The following is a 24,615-nucleotide window of genomic DNA, read 5'->3' on the forward strand; positions in this document are numbered from 1 at the left end:
AGAGAAAATAAAGGGAATTAAAACAATTTAATTTCAGAAAAATACTCCCGTAAATTCTCTCTTAAGGCCCACAGATTAAGCATGAAATGGGGCTTTCTCATTCATCAAACAAAGCTCACAGCCAATCCCATGGTCTAGGCCCAAATCCATATCCAAACTTCCATTAAAACAGGAAAGTTTCTATTTCTCAAAACAAGAATGTCCCGGAATGCAAAACCGAGAAAGTCTCGGAAAAGAGTTTTAGTTTAACTGGGACACCTAGTACAACTAGGATTCTGAAACTTACTAAACACTCTACAAGACTCTCAAAACCACTCAATGACTCAAAACACGAAACTAAGGGAGAAATAAGGCTAAAATAGGGCACGTACTCATTAATATCGTCGAGCTTTGTGGTCCTATCAATGATCCTATTTATGATAGAATCATAGACAGTGACTATGAGGTGGATGCAGAAGATGATGAGATATTGTTTGAGAAGGATGTTGATGGTGATGTAAATGGGATACCAGAGTTTGATGAAATGGGATATGAAGGGGCACATAAGTGATGGTGAAGGTGCAGATCGACTTCGATGGCTTCAAAAGTGTGCATGAGTCTGATAGTGATGCTAAAGATGTCAGGCCTTTTAGGGTAAAGAGTAAGAAGAGGTTCTCAGATTGGGTTGAATTCAATGAAAAGACTGCTATGAAGAATCCAAGGTTTGTGCTTGGGATGATCTTCCCCAACTCTAAAGTGTTCAAGCATGCAATTAGGAAGCATGCAGTCTTGACCAAGAAGGAGCTGAGGTTTCCTAGAAACACACTAGGCCAAAAAAGCTAACAGACAACGGACCAAATTCGTTGTGTGATTTGGACGATCTCCGTTGTGTATCGGAGCGTTGTGTGATGAAAAATAGCACAACGGTGGAAACCCGTTGTGTGAATCACAAACAGTCAACACTTATTTGGTTAAAACTGTTGTGGCTTCTCTCGGCAGATGGCAGCCACAGTTGCCGTGCAGTCATGCTGCACATGTCATTGGCATCATTCACACAATGAAAGTTGTTTCCGAGCCGTTGTATGAAAGGCGAATCAGACAACAGCATTTTATTTTCTCTGTTGTATGAGTTATCCTCACACTTCACTTTTGAAAATTTTATTGTTGTGTGTTAGTTTTTAGATAACGTATTCTAGTTATTACAGTTGTGTGATTGTAAATAAGACAACGTATGTTTGTTAGAACCGTTGCATGGTTATATAAGGATTCATTGTGTGAACATCCAAATTGTTACTTCAGACAACATTATTAACATTAGAAATTCTGTTGTGTGATAATCGTCTTTTTTGGATTTTGTGCATTGATAATAATGCTCTATTTTACCTAATGAACAGTGACTAATTATAAAGAAAAGACACTGGAATCTATGAAATGAGTAATCCAACTCATATTATTTGAAGAAAAGCATTCAAATGTTGAAAGGGAGGATTTCCCAATCATCCAAGCCAACATTGAAAGAAGAAAAGCATTCAACTGCATGCCTATCTACTTGGGACATCAAAAGCTGATACAAATACAAACTATTTGTTACAAAACATGCCACACAGTGCATGAATATTGTACCAGCAGAGAAGCACAAAAATGATGCTTTCCTTCAGCAACAACCTACTTCCTCTTATGCTTTCCTTTAGCTCCTACACATACGCCTTCACGACATACTTTACCCATTCATTTCGCATCATATCTATGTCTACTTGGGTATATTGACTGTTGCATTTCCTCTCCCACTGAATAAACAACTCATAATATCAGCAAATGCATTCCAGCTTCAACAAATGCATTCAACAAAACAAAGGCAAAGAGTAGCAGTCAAGCAACACTCACTAGTCAAGCTAGCTCCTTACAACTCCAGCAATAGCAGCACAGCCAACAATAACAGCTCTCCAACAAGAAAACTCTGTCTAACAATAGTCAACTCCTTTAATATGTACTCCTAAACACAAGCCCATAAAGGTAATTAGAATTTAACATAGGAAAATTTACCTATATGTACATATCCATCAGGACCATCACCATCTTCATTCAATCCACAAAAAAAAACCAAATACCAAACCCAAAAGTAATTAATTTTGGGAAGAAGCGAGGTGCTTGGGACTAATTTTTATAGCTTTGGGAGATATATATAGATGTGTCCCAGACCTGCCATACTTGTTTCCCACTACATGAAAAGCACCATAGCTATAACCTAAATTTATAATATTTCAGATTTGAGTTTATTAATTGGTTAATGGAACCCCTGAAAGCTTAAGAATTAAGGTTCTATAATTTTGGTGGAAAAACTTGCCCAGTAAAGACCTCTGTAATACTGAGCAGAAGTTTCTCTTATCAATTCCAAGATACTATCAAATTTATAATGCCTGGACAAGCTGCTATCCCTAATAAGAGCTCTTCTCCAATATTCCATGTGACAACATGATGGTACATGCAGCATTGAAAAACATATGAACCGGTAACATAAACCAAAGTCTATCATAAAAAAAAACAGACACCAAAGTCAAAAGCATATTTTGCTTATAAAGCTGCAACCATACAAAAGAATCCTTCACAAGTAAAGCTATGTTTTCTGCATTTCACAAATTATGGTTGCAAAACATAGATGAAAGTCTTAATAGAGAAACTGAAAAGCAAAGTACATTTATAGAATACAATAAGAAACTAAAACAGAAATAGAAACGTAGGCCTTAGAAGAAAGAAGAAATGAGTTCTTACATCTTCTGCTTTTAATTTCAATCCCTAGATTTTTTGCTCAGCTATACTTAGTTTCCGTAGCAGCTGCACTGCAAGGTGAATGGCAGGATTAAAGAAACCACTAAAACAGGTTTTCAAGAAAAAGCAAAGAACATGTTAGAAGTCAGTTAAACTAAGGCATCGCCACATAGATGGTGGTCAATGTTGGCTGCTCATTACAGGCATTTACATTCAACATGCTTTTCTTGTTTTACCATTGTGAGCTAAGAACATATTTGCATAGCATCAGAAATAAGATAAAAGATGATGATATTCCTCCTCACATTTTATCAGAACAGAAACAATTTATAAAGCACAATGTAAGACAAGGAAATAAGATGGACTTACACATGACACCTTGGGATACGAACAGATGGTTTAATCTCAATAAGTTTACCATCCTCGGTCTTCATATACACACATCGCAACTTCCCAGCTTTATTAATCGGGCTATCTAAAACCATGAGGGGAGCCTGCAGATCACAAAATGCCATTATAACATAAGAACCAAAGAAACTGTAAGCAATATTATACCTATTGAATTTCAGTAGCTGTTTTATAATCTTCTTGATTCTAATTTGTTCTATCTCTCATAGTCCACCTCAAATTAACCACTGCATAAATTAATCATCATAGTACTGTGGAAATTAACTTTTTGCTCATTCACCAGGAATACAATGCAAGGACCACTGACCTTTCAGAAACTCCATCGGAGGAAGAACATCATAGCCCTGGTTTTCCAGTAAGAACACAATAACCCTCCCACAGCTCGGCCTAGAACTGAGTTTCAGTTTGCAAGAAGCTAGAACCCATATTCTAATCTCAACTGCTTTGTCTGTTTATGTCTTTAAACTTCGACAGACTCAGATTAAAATTGCAACAACGAATAATAATTAGTTCCGACCAATACTAACTCCCTCCAAACTCTAGAGTAAATCAGAAAAGAAAAACCCAGAAAGTGAGAAAACTCCCCAAAATCTCCCCCCACAAAACCATCGCCCCATACCACCATCTCAATTCTCAACCATCCAGATCGAATCTGAGAGAGGAACAGATCGAATTTTTGAATGAGAGAGAGAGAGAGAGAATGACTTACAAGGAGAACTCAACGTCCACCATCAAGGAGATTGAGTGACGCCGCCCATCGTGCCGCTGCCATCGACAATCGGGGAGATTGAGTGTCTGAGAGAGAGAGAGGTTTTCAGTTTCTAGGTTTTCCTCGAACCAAAACGATTTGAAGAGAGTTTGGATTGATCTTGGGGGCCAGGTTTGGTTTCGACGAGGAAGAGATGGCAGACGAGAGACAGAGAGGGGGGGGGGGGGGGGGGGACGGGGTCAGTGTGAGAACTGAGAAGTTTTTAACTTTTGGCCCAAATTTGTGTGGGAAAGAGGGAGCGGGAGGGAGGGAGTCTGAGGAGTTTTGACTTCTGGCCAAAATTTGAGTTTGGCCAAAACAAAAAAGGCTAATGTTGCCCTGTTTTTTTTTTTTTTTCTTTTTCTCGTCCTCTTAAGGTATTTAGGACACTTCAATAAAAACGTGTCCTTGTAAGGAGTCCTCATAGCTAATATTGAAATTGCCTTTTGAAGTGAATAAGTTATTTTTTGAAATTGCTTCATCATGAATCTCCTTGTCTAGATTCGTCTTCAGGGAATTTCTACCCTCACTTGGATTCCACTCCTCACTCGGATTTCCTTCGAAGGGAATACTCTTTACCCAAATTTGCTTTGAGGAGATTTTTCCTCACCTATATTCGTTTTGAGGAGATCTCTCCTTACACAGATTTGTATTTAGAGAATTAATTCTCACACGGCATCACCTTAAAGGTATTTCGCCTCACCTGGATTCTCCTTGAGGGGATTTCTCCTCACACGGATTTCCCTTGAGGAGATCTCTCTTCACACATATTTATATCTGGAGAATTACTGAGTTTTTTTTCTATTTTTTTAATCATATTTTATATATATTTTTTCACTTACCAAACGTAATGAAAACATTTTTAATGACGTTTTCTGAACGCCATGGCCTATTCTCATTCATGACACTTACCAAACGTCATGAAAACATTTTTAATGACGTTTTCAGAATGCCATGGCCTATTCTCATTCATGACACTTAACAAACGTCATGAAAACATTTTTAATGACGTTTGAAAAACGTCATAAGAGTGATGACAGTTTAAAAACGCCATTAAATAGTAACACTTACAATGACATTTCAAAAACGTCATAAACTTGAGACGAAATTTTGATCCATGACGTTTCCATCAGAAAACGTCATAGAAAGGGTATTTAATGACGTTTTTGAGCAAATGTCATCTAAACATTGTCATTAAATGTAATATTTGTAGTAGTGCCAAATCGAACCCAAACCAATGAGTAGAATCGAACCGACATCGATGGGTAGAATCGAACCGTCCATACGCAAACTGAGGAGAGGTTGCAGGATGCCGATGATGGTGTTTTGATGAGAGAATACGGTGGTGAGTTGAAAATGGTGACAGTTTACGGAGAGAGGTTGCGGGGCTAGTGAGAGATTGTGAGTTTTTGGTAAAGATTGTGAGTTCTTGGTTTTGATAGAAGTTATTTCTCTGTGTCAGAAAAGGGTGTGTTATTAATTTGTCCAAGTCAAAACCCAACACTCCTTTTATTTTTTATTAATGCATCACACAACAAACACATCCCAATATGTTGTCTGATCGTCTACAATTTAAATTTCAGATTAGGTTACAAGGAGGGAAAGTTCCCGCGCAGCCGCTCTATGTACAATGGTTTTGGTGCTACGATAAACAAGTTTCATTCAGACAACAGAAATAAGGTTTTTACGTTGTAGGATCCTCAAACCATGACCTATATAGGTTCTCTAAAATTGTACATTGTGGGGTAGAAGGAGCAACATTTGGGGGCACATCTAGAATTGCCAATAATATCTAATTTAATCAAACAACACAAGTCCAAAACTGTTGTATGATAAATTGCAACCTAGTATCACACAACAGGTATAACCATGATGTTGTACAATGTAGTACATATTTGGACCCAAATTTGTGTCAAGCTAGGCGGGAAATCTGCCACTCTTTTTTTAATCATTCACACAACAAAATATTCTTGCCAGTGTTGTGGAATCACCTTCTCCATGAAAACATCAAAATTTTTATGGCCTTATACAACGTATGGTTCTTAGTCATGTTGTGTGATTGACTTTCCATCATCACACAACAATTTTTTTTTTTTCGTTGTGTAAAAAGTGTTGTATATTGAGGTTATTGGCCTAGTGACACCAAGCACAAGGTGTTTGTGAAATGTTTCACTTCTCCAGGGTGCCCTTTCTGGCTTTATGCAAGCAATCCTTCTGATGATAACCCCACACTGTAGATTAGGACATTCAAGCCTAATCACACATATAGCTCAATTGCAAAGAGGGTTTACCATTGCCATGCTTCCTTTATGGCAGAAGAATTTAGGGATTGCTTCATGGCTGATGCCAAATACTGTAGGGAGGGAATTCAGAATGCTTTTAACAAGGACTTTGGGATGGAGATTGGGCATCAGCTTTGTTCTAGAGCTAAGGCAAGGGCCACTAAGATGGCACATGGCAGAATTGAAGATCAGTATAACCTTATAGAGTCCTTTGCTCATGAATTGAAGAAGAGGAATTCAAGTTCAAGTGTGTGGATTTAGACAAAGCTTGAAGGAGATATCACTAGATTCAAGAGAATCTAGATTTGACTAGCAGCTTTAAGAGAGTGATGGATTACAGGTTGCAGTCCCATCATTGGCTTGGATGGATGTCATCTGAAAGGGGTTCACAAGGGCCAGTTATTGTCAGTAGTTGATTGATGGCAATAATGGAATTTACCCTATTGCATGGGCCATTGTTGAGCAAGAAAGCAGAGAGTGTTGGACTTGGTTTCTAATTGTCAAGGTTCGAAAAATCGCTAGGCGCTAGTCGGGCGGTGGTCAGAGGACTAGCGCCCAGACGCCTAGGCGGTTTTGTATTTTTTAATTTTTATTTTATTTTTATAGCATATAATTATATAATAAGAATATATAAATATATAAATAATGATAAAATTGATAAAAATACTCAAAATAATCAAGATACTCAAAAATAAAAATAGGAAGAAAAACAAAAGAGATTCATAAACATTATACTATGGAAAACCCAACTAAAATTTAAGTAAACAAATTGTAATTCATGTAAACAGTATTCCAAGTCTGGAATTGCAGCAAATATCAGTACCATTCCGTCTATTATTAGTATTATATGATTTATATGATATATCTACATATCTACCCCATCAGCACAATCCACCTAACCCATTGCACGTTTGTCGAAAAGAGAAAAAATTTAGTTTTATTAATTGATTAATTTAATTTAAACAAAGGGCAAAAAAGAAAAAGCATAGTCAGTGTGGCAGAAGGTGGTGGTCGGCTTCCCACGTCATCCACCTCCCTCATGTTGATGTGTCAAGTAATAAAGTCATAGCAGTTCAGATCGTTCACTACCGTCGGTGCTAACCGACTTATACTCACACAAACCGCCGTGATAGCTCTGATCGTCGATCCTTTTTGCATCGAAGCCTTTACAAACGCGGCCGACCACTCTTATCCCGATAATATTTTCTTGACCGTCTCCGCTTGATTTTTGGGGTCGACCTCACCCAAGACTCGGAGCTCGATCCGGTCATCAAACGAAGCGATTGGATTAAATCGGCCTGAAGCTCGACCCGATCTTGAATATATATTGCAGCCACCGCCCAAGTGCAGTCTGCCCAACCGCCCAAGCGTATAGTCGCCCGCCTAGGCCACCTCGGCGGCCACCCAATCCTAACCCGCCCAACCCCAGCGATTTTCCATTACTTGCGGCGGAGACTCACTGCCCAGCGCTTAGGCACCGCCTAGGCGGACAAGTTTTAGAAAACGTGCAAATATGAAGTTTAAGCCATTATGCCTTTATATAAAACAAAGAAAAGGGGCTAGAACAACCCATGCCATCAAGGATCTGTTTTCTAATGCAGAGCATAGGCATTGTGTAGGACATTTACACAACAATTTCAAGGTGATGGCCACATTATTGGATTGGAGTTGAAAAAGAAGCTGTGGGAAGTGGCAAGAGCAACAACAACGAACCAATATACAAAGGCAGTGGAGGATTTGAGGAGGGTTTCATTCAATGCTTGGCAATGGTGTGTAGACAGGCCAGCCAAGAACTGGTCAAGGTCTCACTTTGATCAAAGTTCCAATGTGATATTCGTATTAACAATCACAGTAAGTCTTGTAATAAGAGTATACTGGAACCAAGGAAGAAGCCAATTTTACCTTGTTTGGAAGACATCAGAATTGCATGCTTGGTGAGAGTAGCAAATATGAGGAATTCAATTGGAAGATGGAGGTGCAAGGTTGGTCCACGTATTGAGAAACTGTTGAAGAAGAATGCCAGTTGGGCCAATGACTATATGGCTCTTGAGTCTAGTGAATGGATATTTGAATTACATGACAGGAGTACGTGTGACATGTGAGATTGGAGTGGTTAGTCAACACTCTGTGCAATTGGATACAAGGTCATGCACCTGCAGAAGATGGGATCTCTGTGGATCTCTGTGGATTGCTATGTGGCCATGCAATTTCAGCAATTTCCTCAAAGACGGTCTCCAGATGATTATGTATCAGAATGGTATACTCAGAAGAAATATATGGAGGCTTATCAGGTGATGTTGCATCCAATAGATGGTGTTTTTGAATGGGAAGTTATAGAGAGAAAGATTGCTAAGAGAACTCATTAGTTGCTTTGGTGAACTCGCAAGGATGTGGGTTGTGTGGTAAGGACCGACAAATCTTATTATTTTTTTTTTTATTGAAGTAAGCAGCGAAAGGTGTTATGTTTAATATACAGATTTGATTGCATAATTTTTCTTTTTGTTGAAAGAGAGAGAAAATATGCTTACACTCGCTTGTATGATCAACTTCAAGAATGTTTGGATTGAGGAAGTAACAAGTGCTTCCTGTGCTTGATAGACAACTTTTGTCTGCAATATTAAAAATGTAATAGTTAGTGTATCAGAGTTGAAATGGAGGTACGATTTTCTTGTAAAATTCTATTGAATTGACATACTTTGATATTGTTTAACTTTAGGAAACAGCAAGTGCAGAGGGATTTGATGTCATAATAGCTTCAATATCAATAGTACGTGCAATTTCTCCCCAAAGTGTTACTCGCATATCTACTTTTCTGCATTTGTAATGTAAAATTGCAGTCAGATATGTTCCATTTAATTAATAAGTTGAGTATTCTTACTTGACTGTAGGGTAGCTGTGTGCTTACCTTAGATTTTGCAGATATACTTCACATCATGACTCAATTCTATTATCACCAGTAGATATTTCTTCTGTAGGTTGGACTGTTTTTATTCTGCCAAAAATGTCCTTTTTTTTTTTACATGAGATAGAAAAATTAGTTAATAATTTCTTAAAACTGAATCAATGTGGTAGTTAGTATTTACCAAAAAGCCTGAAAGTATTTCATGGTTATCTGTGCGTGTGGCAAGATGATTGTAGTCAATTAGTGAAAACCGGTGTAGTGGGATGGATAGAGATTGGTCTGCAACATGTTTGATGATTGTCACAGCATTGAAATGGACCTGTGCACAATGTTGAACGATCTTGAATGATGTCTGGCTATGCCTCGTGTTGAAGTGGCTGATTTCATAGGTCTGGCCTTGAATCATCTGTGGTGCAACAGTGTGGTTTGCTTCTTTCACAAATCTGTCAATTGTGTTGTTCTATGTAAGAGAAGGAAGATAGAATGTATTTGTTAGTTTCGCATTATAAAAGCTAGGAAGAATGTAACCTACAGTCTTTAGTACCAAAATGGGAAGCTTTATTTTTATAAATAAATCACTGTAATTTGTTTCTGTAATTTCAAGGACTGATTGTGCAAATTTCTATCATCTTTACCCTAAAATGTCATAGCAAGCAGTAAAAAAGGAATCACATCGAATTTCCAAAATTTTCCACAGGAGATGTGCAGAGAGACGGATTTCATATTAAAATGAAAACAGAGACTCAGATGCATTGAATGTGTGACCAATACGTATAACTATGTGTTCCTTATTCTTTTGAATTTGCTAACTTCAAATAGGCAAGATTTTCTTTAGCACAACCATTATGTAACTTCCTGATAGGAGCACAAAGTATGACGTTTTTAATATGTATTTTTCCTCATTTGGCTAAGTTATTCTCTTGAAATTACTAACTTTAACATAGTTTCTGTTTTTAGGTCCTTCAAGGTCAGAAATGGAGAAAAGAGGCGAAAAAGAGCTGAAATGAGCGTAAATGAAGGATAAGTCATTTTAGAAACTTTCCTCTTTCATTTTAGGAAATATTTCCTATTTTGTTGTAGGGAACTTTCTTCCTTTGAACTTTCCTATTTCTGATTTTCTTGTTTTAAAGAGAGAATTTAGGAGTCCATCCCATTGAGGACTTTTGAGTGATGAAATCAAGAAAACTTGAAGGAGAAGAGGACTTACATAAATAAGGATGAATTCAAGGAGTTTTATTCACATAAATTCTCCTTATTTCGTGGAGATAATAGGAGAGTGTTTATATTCAATATTAATTCCTATTTATCTCCTACTGGTTATAGACTCTAATTATTAATTAATTTATGATTTTCCTTTATTATAAGAGTTTGTTGTGTGCACAACTCTTGGAAGAAGAAATTAATGCAATTCAAAGGAGGGAAAGGTGGAGTCTGCCATGCAAAATTCTAGGGAATTTAAGAGATATGTCGTGTACTCCTTATGGAATAAAATCAGAAAATACTAGAGAGGAATAAGGGATGTATCTTATCACTATTCAAGGGAAAGAGAAGGAGCATTGCATGATTAACTCTAGAGATATCCAAGGAATATATCGTGAGTCATTACGGGAAAAAGAGATCAGAAAATTCAAGACTTTGTCGTGAGAAAATCAAGGCAACTTGGAGGAGAATCCACTTCTAGATGAATGGCCAAGATCACATCACAAGAGAAGACCACCACTTCTTGACGCAAAATTTAGTTCATTAGCCAAGCTCTCTTCTCTCCAAAACCCTCTCCAAAAATTCAGAAAAAGCCTCTTGCCATGAAGAGCTTTAGGACTTCTCCAAGGCTGTTCATGTTCTTGAAGGCCTAGCTGTGTGTTCTCTTGACGTTCTCCAAGCTTCCTTGAATATCAAAAAGTGTAATCCATGACCCTTATTTCTATTTTCATACTCTTTAGTATTGAATTTCAGATTTCGATTATGAACTTTGTTATTGGAGATGGATTTTTGTTAAGAACGAGTTTATGTTAGTAATTTTCAGATTCGTTTCTTTATGTTCTTGAGTTGTTTATGATATCTCTACAATCTGATTTCATGCCATCCTTTTATATCTTTAACATATGATTTTGGTTGAACAATGATATTAATATGCAGGTTAATAAAGCCAAATTTGTGTTCTAATTCACCTAATCGTTTTAGGGCAGAAATTAAAGTAGTAAAGACTATGAACAATGGTCAAGATTATATGCTACATGTTTCGTGCGTTTGTAACTTTTTATGGATGCATACATGTTTGAATTCAGAATTCTAATTGCAATTAATGATTCATATTTAACGTTGACGGATGCTCTTCAATATTAACGTAATGTTTTATATAAAATATTTTAAGTTATGGACTTTTCCTAACTTAAGAGATTAAAAAGAAGAATTAAAGTAGTACTCGATCTCTTTAGACTTGTACTTCGAATTCATTTCTGATATTTAATGTTGGCACGATTTTAGGTTGTATAGATTGAAACAATTTATTGCATGTTGATATGGTTTGAAAATTCTGATTTGAGTGTGAAGAAGTCGATCATATGTATATAATTATCTCTTTGTTTTATTTCGTAGGAACTTAGAAACCAAAAGTTGAATTCCCCCTTTTTATGGCGTATTTCTTGTGTAAATTTGTAGATAAATACTCGTTAGTACTTGTTTTAATAATTACTAATTTAAATTGACCCATCTTTGCAGGAGTACCATCAATCCTCTGTTAGAACGATCCCTACTTGCTTATATACTAACGAATGACAACAAGGTTTTAAATTGTGTGCTACTTTTACCATACCACTTCCACCTATTTCAAACTCTTTTGAATTTTCTAGGAGAATTTTATAGGCATGCAGAATATAGATAGAACTTTTAGTTAAACTAATCTCCGTTTTGCTCTTTGTTAATTAGAAGTGCGCAATAACAAAATTTAAAGCAAAATGTATACTTGTGTATTTCAATATAGCAATCTATATATGCATGACTTTTGCTAATTCACTGCATTTAGGACTCTGAATTCAAACCTTTATTGAGGTGATGGAACTGTATGTCACTCTTGATTAGAACCACATACTGAAATCAAACTTATTGGAGAATGTACATAGCCTATTTTGAACAAAACAATCACGTATTCTTTTATCAGTCGACCCCAATATTATCAAATAAACTTTCATTCATTGCATGCAACCTGAAAATCTAACTTGCTTGGAGAAATTGGCAAGGTTTATTCTTACCATTTCATCAAATTAACCATATAAATTGAAGTCCATCATTTTTCTGTACAGGTTTGTATCTCTTTGGCCTCCATAGCCTGCAGACCCGCACTTTGATTTGCATATCATTCTGTAAAGGCCTGAAATCTCGTATCCTGACGGTTCACTATTACCTGTCAATAATTACTATAAATGTGAGTATATACATAGTAGAAGAAATTGCAGGATCGCTGTAGTTATGTTTTGAGAAGGTAGTTGTATTAATAGCAAGCATTCAATGAATAAAGTTGTTTATGTTTTCATGATAAAAATCTAAAAAACAGGTTTGAATCATACAATAAAAGGATTTGATCGAAGAAAAGCGTTGTTACAGAGTTGAAATGCAAAATCAGTGCTTACACCTCGTAGTGTCACTACAGTCATCGAAGGCCATTCATTTCTTTTACACCTCTTAGTACATCTACAGTCATCAAAAGTATCAAGCATAGTTTTCGGGAAACAAACAGGGAAAGAAAAAAACAGCAATGGAAAAGGCAACCCAAGTGATAAGCAATGAAACTAATTTACCTTGATTTCTCTTTCTGTATTGGTTGTACATTGCTTGATCTTAGGATGTTTATGTATAAACTGCAAATCTCTAGGATCTAAACTGATCAGCAGTCCTTTAATTCTATTTATTGTAATGGCTGATCTCTAGGATCTAAACTGATCAGCAATCATGTATATATTTGAAATACATCAATGAGAAATTGTGTGGAAAACACTTTACCCAAATTTGTTTTATGGTATCAAGAGCCTTTGTCTAAATGACAACTTCTCTTTTTTTCTTTCCGATCTGTTTCCTTCCCTTCCCATGGCTACCCCCACCAACACCACCACCACGACCACATCAAACTTCCTCACTATCAAACTAGACCGCACCAATTACTCCTTATGGTTAGCCCAGATAACTCCTCTCCTCAAAAGTCGAAATCTCATGGGTTTTGTTGACGAAACAAAACCTTGTCCTCCGGCCTTTCTTCGGAATGAGGCTGGTGAATTAACTGACACCGTGAACCCTGCAAATGAGGAATGGATAGCTACTGATCAAATGATCCTTGGATGGATCAATGGCTCCCTCACACCTTCTGTCCTGACCACCGTTTCCCGCTCCATTGCTTCCCACACTACCTGAACATCTCTTGCACGGTGATATGCTTCACAGAATCACAACTGTATTCTCCAACTTCGTGGCAACCTTCTCCGCACTACTAGAGGTGATCTTTCCATCTTTGATTACTTGAATAAGATCAATCAGATTGCCGACTCACTTGCTTTATCCGGGCACTCGGTTGATGGCTCCGACTTTATCTCCATCATTATGAACAATGTTGGAACTCTCTATGAGAACACCATTAGCTCTGCTCAAGCCCGTGCATGACACGCCAATCACTTATGATGCTCTTGAAGCATTGCTTTAGGGAGCCGAAAGTCGCCTAAAAAATCAAGCACTAGTTGGACTAGAGTCAACTCCCACTGCACTCTTAACTCACAAACACCAAGTTGGTGGCTCTCGTGGACGCGGTACATTCTCTAGATCTCAAAGAGGCCGCCCCAACACGCGTGGATCCTTCTCTGGTCCTTCCACATATGGCCATGGTTCCAGCTCGCGGTTTCCATCTCGTGGTGGTTCTATTCTTGGTCCAGCTCCATTTCCTCGACCTCCCTCTACCTATGACTCTAGCGGCCCATGCCAAATCTGCAACCGCAACGGTCATACAGCATCGATTGCTTCTATAGACTCAACATGGCTTATGAAGGTCGAACACCAAGCACCCGTCTGCCTGCCATGGCTGCGGCTACGACCTCTCACCATGATCCCTCTGCTTGGCTTCTAGACACCGGCTCAAATACCCACATCACCAATAATCCTCATATATTACCACATCCTCAAGAATACCATGGTTCCGACACGGTTGTCGGCGTTGTCTCAGGTCATGGTTTGCATATTTCGAAAATTGGAAATACATCTTTCCCTTCTTCTCACTGTCCTATAACTCTTTATGATGTTCTTTATTGCCCACATGCTATATTCATGCTATATTCTGATGTTTCCCGATGCCTTTTATGTCAAGGATCTGAACTCAGGGAGGAGGCTTTTGGAGGGTTAGAGTAATAATGGATTCTATCCTGTCAATCATGGTTCATCATCATCCAATAAGTCGAGTCCTTTTCATACCTTTGCAGCAAATAGAGTTTCTGCAGATGTGTGGCACACACGCTTAGGGCATCCATCAACTCAAATCCTTCGTCGTCTTGCATCTAGGATTTCCTTGTTAGACAATAATCATTCATCCCAATGTCATTCGTGTCCGTTGGGCAAGTCCACTAAATTGCCATTTAATTTGTCTGAGTCTGTTACAACATTTCCTTTTGAATTAATACATAGTGATGTGTGGACCTCTCCTACTCTATCCATTCAAGGTTTCAAATATTATGTTGTGTTTGTCGATGATTTCACATGATATGCATGGTTGTTTCCCATGAAAAACAAATCTGAAGTACTTACCCTCTTTGTTGCCTTTTTCACCTATATTGACAATAAATTCACCACCAAAATAAAAACTATTCAAACGGATGGTGGAGGTGAATACACCAGTCATGCCTTTAAACAATTCTTGCTTCAAAAATGCATTCATCATAGACTCTCTTGTCCACACCACCCTGAGCAAAATGGTTTAGCAGAACGTAAACATCGCCACCTTGTCAAAACAGCATTAACTCTTCTTGCTCATTCTTCGGTTCCAAAATCTTATTGGGTCGAAGCCATCAACACTGCTCTCTATTTAGTCAATCGTTTGCCAACCCGTATCCTAAACTTCTCCTCTCCTTATGAGAAATTATTTCGTCGCACTCCCAATTATTCTTTTCTTCGTACTTTTGGCTGTGCTTGCTTTCCTTACATTCGTCCATACACAAAAGATAAGTTCGATTTTCGATCCACAAAATGTGTTTTCCTTGGTTGTTCTCTCAATCACAAAGGATACCGTTGTTTAGATTTGTCTAGTAGTCGCATTTATCTTTCACGTCATGTTCTTTTTGATGAGTCCAATTTTCCATTCAATAAATCCATTGTTACTCCCCATGCAGAGGCTCCTCCAAATCACAATTCCATTCCTCTAACTATCACCACTACAACTTCCCATCTACCGGCCCATCTACTCCACCTCCTCAAAACACGCCATTCGATCATCCCCCCACCAGTCCCACATCTCCCTCCACCCGATCTCACTCCCATGCCTACCTCGTCCCCCAATCCAATTATCACCTATCGCTGCCGCTAGCCAGCACAGCCTGCTCCGCCACCGTCTCCCAATCCGATTATCACATATCGCCGCCGCCAACCAACCCAGCCAGCTCCACCACCGCCTTCTTCATCTTCATCGCTATCTGACGCTCCCCAACCATCCCCCAATCCCCCTATCCCAATCAACAACCCCCAACCCTCTTCCTTTTTATCTCAACCGGTGCCAGCTCCTCATATTTCATATGACTCTAGGCCTGTCACTCATAGTCAACAAGGAATTGTGAAACCCAATCCCAAATATGCTATGGTTGTGACTTCCTTGACTCACCAAATTGAACGGAGTTGTTACACTCAGGAAGCCAAGCAACAGGAATGGCGTTCAGCCATGAGCGCCGAATTCAATGCTCTCATTCAAGCTAGCACTTGGCAACTCGTTCCCTATTCATCTTCAATGAATGTCCTTCCCAACAAATGGGTCTTTCTAATCAAGAGGAAACCCGATGGTTCTGTGGAGCGGTACAAAGCTCGCTTAGTAGCCAAAGGCTTTAGGCAACAAGAAGGAGTTGACTATGGTGAAACATTTAGTCAGGTAATTAAGCACTCTTCTATCAGATTGATTTTAGCCATAACAGTTTCTTTTGGATGGACCATTAGATAATTAGATGTTCATAATGCATTTCTACATGGATATTTATCAGAAGATGTTTATATGTAGCAACCACTGGGTTTCATTGATCCCCAATTTCCTAAGCATGTTTGTAAGCTCCGTCGTTCTCTCTATGGCCTCAAACAAGTACCACGGGCTTGGTTTTCCTGTTTCTTTGCTTATTTGGAGGACTTGGGTTTCACTGCCTCTCAAGCAGACTCTTCTCTTTTTGTCTATCATTCCGGAAATGTCAAGCTTTATTTGCTTATATATGTGGACGATATCCTTATCACTGGCACACATGTCGATCACATCAGTACTCTTATCACTAATTTGAGTACACTCTTCTCCATGAAAGATTTGGGTTCATTACACTATTTCTTGGGCATTGAGGCTGTTCGGTCCTCTCATGGACTTGCTTTAACTCAGACCAAGTACACTTTAGATCTTCTACACCGCACAAACATGACGGATGCTAAACCGGTTTCAACTCCTGCGGCTAGTGGCAAACGTTTGAGCATCAACGATGGCACTCCACTTCATGATGGCACCCAATATCGGAGTATTGTAGGAGCCTTGCAGTACTTAACTCTAACTCGCCCTGATATATCATTTGCAGTTAATCAGGTATGCCAGATTCTACATTCTCCAACAAATGTGCATTGGGTGGCTGTCAAACGGATTCTACGTTATCTCAAACATACACCAACGTATGGCTTGTTCTACACTCCAAGCACCTTGCACTTAACATGTTATAGTGATTCTGATTATGCTGGGGATCCAGACACAAACCGATTCCAATATCTTCTTCCCAAGCTTCTTGTCCGTCCCGGCCCATCAGCTTGGGGGGGGATAAGCAATGAAACTAATTTACCTTGATTTCTCTTTCTGTATTGATTGTACATTGCTTGATCTTAGGATGTTTATGTATAAACTGCAAATCTCTAGGATCTAAACTGATCAGCAGTCTTTTAATTCTATTTATTGTAATGGCTGATCTCTAGGATCTAAACTGATCAGCAATCATGTATATATTTGAAATACATCAATGAGAAATTGTGTGGAAAACACTTTACCCAAATCTGCTTTACCAAGAACAGCAATGTACAGTTCTGATGGCGATCACATTATTTTGTAGGTCTCTTGCACCAAGAAATATGAAAAGGAGTATGTTTTCATAAACCTTATGTTGACCAAGTTATCAACATCGATCAGGGACTTAAAAAGCTATGCATGCATGCAGCTCAGAAAAGAGACCATTCATCTTTCCTTAGGTGAAAACCATAGAGCATGGAATTCAGGCCGGCACAGTAGGGCTGATTTCCCCAACATGGATATCCTCTGGAAGATTATCATTGAGAGCTGCATGAATGCTTTCTATTCGGTCATGTTGAACTGTGTGATGAAGTGTGCAACCTGAAAGCTGAAATGATACCGAGTATGTGAAATGCGGGTGCATATCCTTGTTGAAGTTGAAGAAAGTAAAAAGAAAAGTCAGACCTGACCCCAAGCATGCACACCCTTATATGTCCTACTTGCACCAATCAAATGAAGATCCTTCCATTCCAGCTTCGCTGCTCCCATTAGAGCTTTCTCCACATAGCGCTGTATGGTAGGTGTTGAACTCTGATATTACACCATATATATAAGCATTTCTCCATAATTCAAGAACCTCTATAACCATTAAAATACCAAATCCACATATCAACCCATAATATCACACTATAAAACCTAGGGGGGGCTATTTTATATTTTCATAAGAAAGCCTAGTTGGTGCAATTGTTCTGCAATCTTGAGCACCAGCTCTTGCAATGAATTGGCAAACAATAATCCACACTTTCTACCAACTAATATACATCTATTTAACAAAGTTCAGCTCCAATAAATCAAAATACCATCCTAACGTCCTCACGATGATACCATCTCTTTTTAAAACCAATTATAAACGTCCCTGGAGGCAAACAACATAGCAGTCGATCAATCACATTACCTTTACAAGGTAGTATGTTGCCAAAGCGGCTTGATGGGGAGGCTTCTACTAGTTGAATCGAAGCAGCAATTCACTTGAGTGATCAGTGGTGTTATTCTATTCCAAGATGTCTTGTGTTTCTAACTTTCTATACAAACTTTTGGTGAATTGCAGTGAAGATGTAGGAACAAAAGCAAGGCTCTTTTGCCTAAACTGTGTCCCAATGGCGTTGATTCGTGACGAATTCACCAATCCTTCCATGAATATCTGCTTCCACCACCATATCAAAAACAATAATCATAAGAAGAAGAAAAAATATATCCCTCCAATATATATATCACAAATCTTCCAACACCCTGAAAATTGCAAAATGCATACTGATCTTACTAAACAGAACAACCCAATTCTACAAACCCACAAATTAACACAACAAAGAGCTAAATATATTAAATTAACACATCTAATGCATACATACATAAACGTATTAAAACTTAAACCTTTTTATACATCAAACAAAACCCAACTCATAGTATATGAACTTTTCTCTTCCTCAAATTTTCTGGGGAAGCAAACACAGAGCAAAATGTCATTTCCAGTCTTAAAATTTAATGAAAAAAGTCACAGAGAAAAAGCAAAGGATAGAACACTTACGAAGGAAAAAAAGAAAAAGAAAAGGAAGATTGAAATGAATGTTTACCTGTGTGTATATAGTGTTTGGTTTCTTTTATCAAATCCTCCATCTTGTAACACCCACTCTTTGGATCCCAAATTTTGAGCATAGGTCCTCGATCTTAATGAGGTTGTACTGCTACTGCCACTGAATGTTTTAATGCCTAAGATCCAAATTTTTGTACAGTCATGTTGGAAAATTGCTAAAAAAAATAAAAATAAAAATAAAAAGTGAGAAGGGGAGAGAGAGGGGAGGCTGTAATACTCTCCTATCTAATATATGTCAATTCGTATATATCATTAAAAAACATATTTTACACCAATTCATATATATCTAACAACACAATTTACACCAATTCGTATATATCATTCAAAAACAACTATTTTCGGGTTCTGTGTGAAGGGAAAATAGTAAGTTACAAACAATACTTACCCTTCCGTTTTTCTTATGGACACCATATCCCATCTCCGTCACAATTTCTTTAATCATCTTGAGCAAATCCTTTGCAGAGTGGTTCGAACTAAATCTGATCTTCCTCTCAGAAACATCCAATTTAATTTAATCTTCCTGTCAGAAACATTCTAAATTAGGAGTCTATAGGATTGTTTTGTATTTTAAAAGTCCTTTAAAATCTTATGGTATTCAATTAAGATTTTCAAAAGTCCTTCAAAATCTTGGAGTATTCAATTAAGATTTTCAAAAGTCCTTTAAAATCTTGGAGTATTCAATTAAGATTTTAACAATTCCTTTAAAATCTGGTGGTATTCAAAAACTCAACGATTTTCAAGGAGTTTATTAGATGCTTGATTCTGTAGGATTCTAGGGTGCTTGGTATAAATACCAAACCCTATCAGAAATCCAGCCTCCAGAGGTGAGATTTTGATGTTTTTCTTTTTTTCTTTCTCTCATTCATTCTGAAGACCTCAAACAGCAGAAGACGAACTGACCTCGACCTCTAACCTCTAACCCGACCTCAACCTTTCTATTCTCTACTAACCAAGGTAATTTTCATCTTTGTATAATCAAAATTCTCTATTCATTTTTTATCCTCTGAATTTCTCTCTGTATTTTCTGTTTTTGGGTTTATCATCTACAATCCAGGTGATGATCATGTAAATAATGATAGTGACATCAATTTTGTTCTTCACTGAAATTACAATTCATTCAGTTATGTCTTGGATTGAGTAAACCTTTCTTCCCGACCAAGTCGTTAGCTCTCTGTTTTTAGTTGTTCATAAGAACCAAGAACCAAGAACTAGTTATGTAAGAAAGTGAATATAAAACCAGGGCTCGCCTTTGATTGTGCTAGCTCAGGTTGATTTGTAGTTGTTGGTACACTGATTTTGGTGGGCTCGTTTTTGGTGTGTATTATATAATTTGAGGCACGTCAATGTAATGTATGTGTATCATATAGTCATGAAAGATTGATAATGCCACATGCACAATTCAGAAACGAGGTTGGTGTAGATAAGTAGCAACTTGTAATGACAATGTATATCAAATGTGATTCTGATCTGTTAGTCAAATTCAACCTGTAAAGCTATTATTCTTTTGACAATTCTGTCTTGTTAAATAGGTGATGAAGTACGTACTTGTATAAGAACTTAAAGCCCTGAAACCAAGTTGACCCCATCCTCCTCGGAGAAATGGGGCTCAAACATAGCATGTTTTGCTATGCAAACGGCGCACACAAGTTGCTAGCATTGCTTTAGTACAAAGTATTTTAGCAATTTGTGACAGATTTTGCCAACTCTTCTTTTCATTTTTGTAGTTTCCACTCAGGCTATTCTATGTTGCTATTGGAGTTGGACTTGCTGCATTTGTTGATATACAACTTGTATCCAATCATCTATCCTGTATATCATTTGTTGATTCATAGTCAGTACAACTAAAATCAAATGCATGCTGAGAAGAAGATGATAGAAGTCCAAAGATGTTCTGATATGAACACAAAAATCAATATTAATATTCCCTTGTCAAACAATGTTGCATGTTATGTTGTCAAACTAACTCTAAATTATTGATCGCATACTCTTATTTGAATATGCAATATGTAGATTAGATTGTTAGACTGACATATCATACCATGTTTTTCTTTTCTCTTTTTCTTCTACAACATCATAACAAATTCATAACATACCATAGATCTGGCAAGGTGTGGCGACCCGGAGACCGGATTACCACAGCGCCGCCTCCCCAAGGAACCCTACACCCGCAACACTTGGAGTAAGTGTTTTGGGCCTAGAATTCCTCAAAGAGACAAGGCCTTTAGGTTGGAAAACAAGAAATCTATAAGCCCGAAATTTTTGGGCTTGTATAGTGGGCTTGGCTCGTAATCACAAGATTACGAACTAGGCGAGGAAGAGGAAAGGAAGGTGGTGTTGTGTTGAGTTTTAGAACCTATGTCAATTTTTAGTTCTTAGCCCAAGTTTGCATTAAGTTCATTGAATGGTAATTTACGTGAGTCTTCTAGGTCTAGCCCACTAGGACCTAAACTCAAATGGAGGTTCTAACCCTAGGGTTCCACTTTGGTGGTAAGCAATCACACACATCATCAACCATACATAACGTTACAAAAATTTAACAAAATCAAACAAGCCAAATAAAATAAACTTTAAACAAAACAAATTTTGGCCTCCAAGGATTATCCTCCGTACCCAAGCTTCGACAACAACAGCCTGCAAAACAAACTAAAGTAGGGGTTAGGCTCCTACATCCAGTCATTGCCCATGCCCGCCCCCATATCTAAGTTTAAAAAAAATATGATTTATCGTTTTGAGAAAAAGTAATAGATAAAAACCGGTTTGCGCTTCCACGTGATCGTCACCACGTAATTACAATCCCACGGCAATTGATCATCTTTCACACTTCCATCACAACCGTCCATCTAGCCAATCACTTTCCGAAATTCATTAATCACAAGGCTAGAGACAAAGGGGAGATAACAAGGGCATGGTGCACACTGCCCACCACCGGTGGCTCAAGGAGGAACTGACCTCTCCTTACATCCCCATCAACTGCCAACACATCAATTCAATCCACGCAAACCATTTCAAGTTGCAAAAACAGATAATTTCCAAAACATGCAAGAGGCCTCATATAAAACATAGTATATGCAAGAAAAGCATAGATAGAGTTAAAGGCATCCCCTACCTGGAACTCGAGCTTTCTCTTGCAGCACTTGGCCTCAATGCAACTTTGTAGCAACCACCACTTCACAAGATTCCACCACGATGTCAAGCCTAGATCAATAAGCGGCATTAATAACGATAAACTAGGCTAGCTATTCACTCTCAATACTCTCCGAAGAAAACATTTCCTTTAACTTATTTGCTAACTAATAACCTGACCATTTGGGTTCCAATAAGGAGTTTGCTGTTAGGAAGAGGGGGTAAGAACACTTTTTAAAAGACAAGTTGTCAAAAGCTGGAAACAGAGTTTAAGTAGAAACTGTTAAGGGCCAAGGAAGAGTGTTCAAAGTACTTGAGATAAATTCTTGGGAAAATTTTGGAAAGAAGTTGGTTTAGCAACCAAATCAGTGAGATTGAAACGGTTATAGAACTCTAAGTGAAGCCATTTTAAAGAGTAAGGGTTTTAAAGGCTAAAGTAAAACGATGTGCAGATTCTTTCCAGAAATACTAGCTTCTGTACACCTTTTTCAAAAATTCATAACTAATTCTAGAAAAATGGTTTTGAGGTGATTCAAAATCCGGAATGTTCATCTATGTGTCTACTATATTTCCCTAGAAGAAACCGACCCCAAATTCTCAACGGTTTAGCTCCAGTTTTTAAATGAATGCAGCTGGGTCAGATTTTACTGGAAACTGAAAAACTGCAGAAACTGGTTCTTTTGTGTAAAGCTCCTTTGGTACCCAAAATGGCTGGTTAAGTAGGCTCTAAGACACCTATAGGTTATATATAAAGCTCCTAAAGACTCAAAGTCTCAGTCACCCTTCAATACTATAAGGGGAAGGTCTTGTAGTTCACTAACATGATGTTTTGAAGACATGGTGTTTGGACAACAGTAACACAAATAAACTTTTGAATCAAGCATGACTCCAATGTTCAAGATAACCATGGTTTAGCACATATCTAACCCACTTAAGAGGCATGTCTAATGCTCCTAATGATCTATAGCTCAAGTTACTTTCTAATACTATATGGGGAGGTGCTGTAGCTCGATGACATAATGCATTGAAACATGATATTTGGACAGCTACAAACAACAAATAACCTTTGAGCCAAATACGATTCTAATACTCAAGGTGTAGCCATGACCTAGCAGAATCCCTAGGCATTAGAATGGATGAGAAATTAAAATTAAGGCAGCAAGATACCAACAACAGCAGTGACAAGTTCACAATCTTCAAGAATTCGTAACAACAACCAAGAATATAGAGTTTTATGGAAAAGATGATACTCACCAAAGATTAATAAAAAAAGTGAGCTTCTCTTGAGGATTTCAACAGGAAAGAGAGCTGATTGGATCGAGTCCAGCCACAGGCCAAGAAGTTCGCTCAATCTCGAACATGCAAAGTGAAACAGAGACTGCTCAATGTGTGAATGAGGTGTTTTGAACGTATTGAGCCTAAAATCGAGGAAACAAAGGGGAACTTGATGGTTCCAGAATCTTACCAAGTGTTTGTACCAGTCTCAAGTAAGATGTGAGGGATTCGGATAGAGCAAGAGAGGGAATTCAAGCAGAAATCCGGAACAGGCTAGTTTCAGAACAGCTTCCGCTTCGAGCGGTGTACAAGACTCAAATCGACTCCGACGGAGCTGAAATTTTGAGGATAAATAGAGGAGACACAGACGAACAACTTTGGTGAAGAAAGTTTTTTCATCGGAGGTCTCTAACTAGGTGTTTTTGGGCTCGTAAACAGACTGATGTGTCCAGGGACGAGAGGAAAGGTGAGGAGAGAAGGGTGAGTGACGATTTATGGCCTGGGTTCTCTCTTTTGAAGGTCTGAGGAGATGTTCTTGGAGGAGTTGCCCTTTGCATGATGGAAACGTGGAGGGGAAGAGCTGAACGAGGCTCCCTTTCTCTCTGTCCAACTCTGACGTGAACAAGGAAAGAGGAAAAGCTGAGTTTTGCGTGTGAAGGAGAAGACTCAGCTTTGGGCAGATAAATTTGGGGTAAAAGAATAAGGTGGTAAAAACCCAAAATGATGGGGAAAATAAAAGTAAAATAAGTAAATACAAGAAAACTCAAATTAAAGTGTTGACAATGCCAAATAAGGATCGGGTCTCACAAAACTTATTTTTAGATAGAGAAATGGCAAGCAAGTTTTTGTCGGAGTTTTGCTCGAGTTTGAAAAACATAAGGAGTAAATAAATTGTGCTTTTGAAAGTCGGTGAGATGCTTGACGAGTAAGTTTCGGGTAAGGCGAGCAGAAATTTCTCCAATTATTAAGAAAGGTAAAATAAGAAAATCGTAAACGCACGCACGAGTATATTTCAAAATTATGCAAAGATGTCATTATGAGCTACAACCATGTTGGATCAAAGAAGAGGTTTGGGTCAAAGGTTGACTAACTTATTGGGCTAGGTTCACTAGCATACCCGTCGGTTGGGTGTCCAGAGTAAATTTTGGACTCTAACCTTACGCTATTCTCGGGCCCAAGGCCCAAGCCCAAACTATTTCCAAAAGTATTTAGCCGAACAAAGGTCGCGAAAAATTTTCCCGTCAAAAAGTGACGTTTGGAATTTCACGGGGTCTACACAAGGCATTT

General features: G+C 38.1%; 5 long non-coding RNA genes across 7 annotated transcripts; 2 read left to right on the top strand and 3 right to left on the bottom strand.

The window, feature by feature from the left end:
* Positions 1 to 1,867: 1,867 nt before the first annotated feature.
* LOC133728819 (uncharacterized) lies at positions 1,868 to 3,493 on the bottom strand. 2 transcript variants are annotated; one of them, XR_009856022.1, is made up of 4 exons: positions 3,461 to 3,493; positions 3,115 to 3,239; positions 2,749 to 2,816; positions 1,868 to 1,972 (listed from the first exon to the last, which is right to left on the bottom strand). It is a non-coding gene; the product is annotated as an uncharacterized LOC133728819 (long non-coding RNA). The 2 variants fall into 2 exon arrangements; XR_009856021.1 differs by lacking the exon at positions 3,461 to 3,493 and having other exon boundaries at positions 3,115 to 3,443.
* A 3,678-nt stretch (positions 3,494 to 7,171) lies between these two features.
* On the top strand, positions 7,172 to 10,457 carry LOC133732585 (uncharacterized). The gene is made up of 3 exons (XR_009857195.1): positions 7,172 to 8,585; positions 8,900 to 8,950; positions 10,043 to 10,457. It is a non-coding gene; the product is annotated as an uncharacterized LOC133732585 (long non-coding RNA).
* Positions 10,458 to 10,587: 130 nt separating this feature from the next.
* LOC133734602 (uncharacterized) lies at positions 10,588 to 14,374 on the top strand. Its single transcript, XR_009858425.1, has 3 exons — positions 10,588 to 10,986; positions 11,804 to 11,867; positions 12,385 to 14,374. It is a non-coding gene; the product is annotated as an uncharacterized LOC133734602 (long non-coding RNA).
* A 3,377-nt stretch (positions 14,375 to 17,751) lies between these two features.
* Positions 17,752 to 19,178, bottom strand: LOC133728116 (uncharacterized). The gene is made up of 3 exons (XR_009855618.1): positions 18,911 to 19,178; positions 18,235 to 18,480; positions 17,752 to 17,870 (listed from the first exon to the last, which is right to left on the bottom strand). It is a non-coding gene; the product is annotated as an uncharacterized LOC133728116 (long non-coding RNA).
* Positions 19,179 to 21,434: 2,256 nt separating this feature from the next.
* On the bottom strand, positions 21,435 to 23,966 carry LOC133734008 (uncharacterized). Of its 2 annotated transcripts, XR_009858010.1 has the most exons (5): positions 23,519 to 23,966; positions 23,308 to 23,431; positions 22,037 to 22,125; positions 21,684 to 21,900; positions 21,435 to 21,573 (listed from the first exon to the last, which is right to left on the bottom strand). It is a non-coding gene; the product is annotated as an uncharacterized LOC133734008 (long non-coding RNA). The 2 variants fall into 2 exon arrangements; XR_009858009.1 differs by having other exon boundaries at positions 23,308 to 23,966.
* Positions 23,967 to 24,615: the final 649 nt, after the last annotated feature.

Source organism: Rosa rugosa, chromosome 2, assembly GCF_958449725.1.
Source record: "Rosa rugosa chromosome 2, drRosRugo1.1, whole genome shotgun sequence".
Taxonomy (NCBI): Eukaryota; Viridiplantae; Streptophyta; class Magnoliopsida; order Rosales; family Rosaceae; genus Rosa; species Rosa rugosa.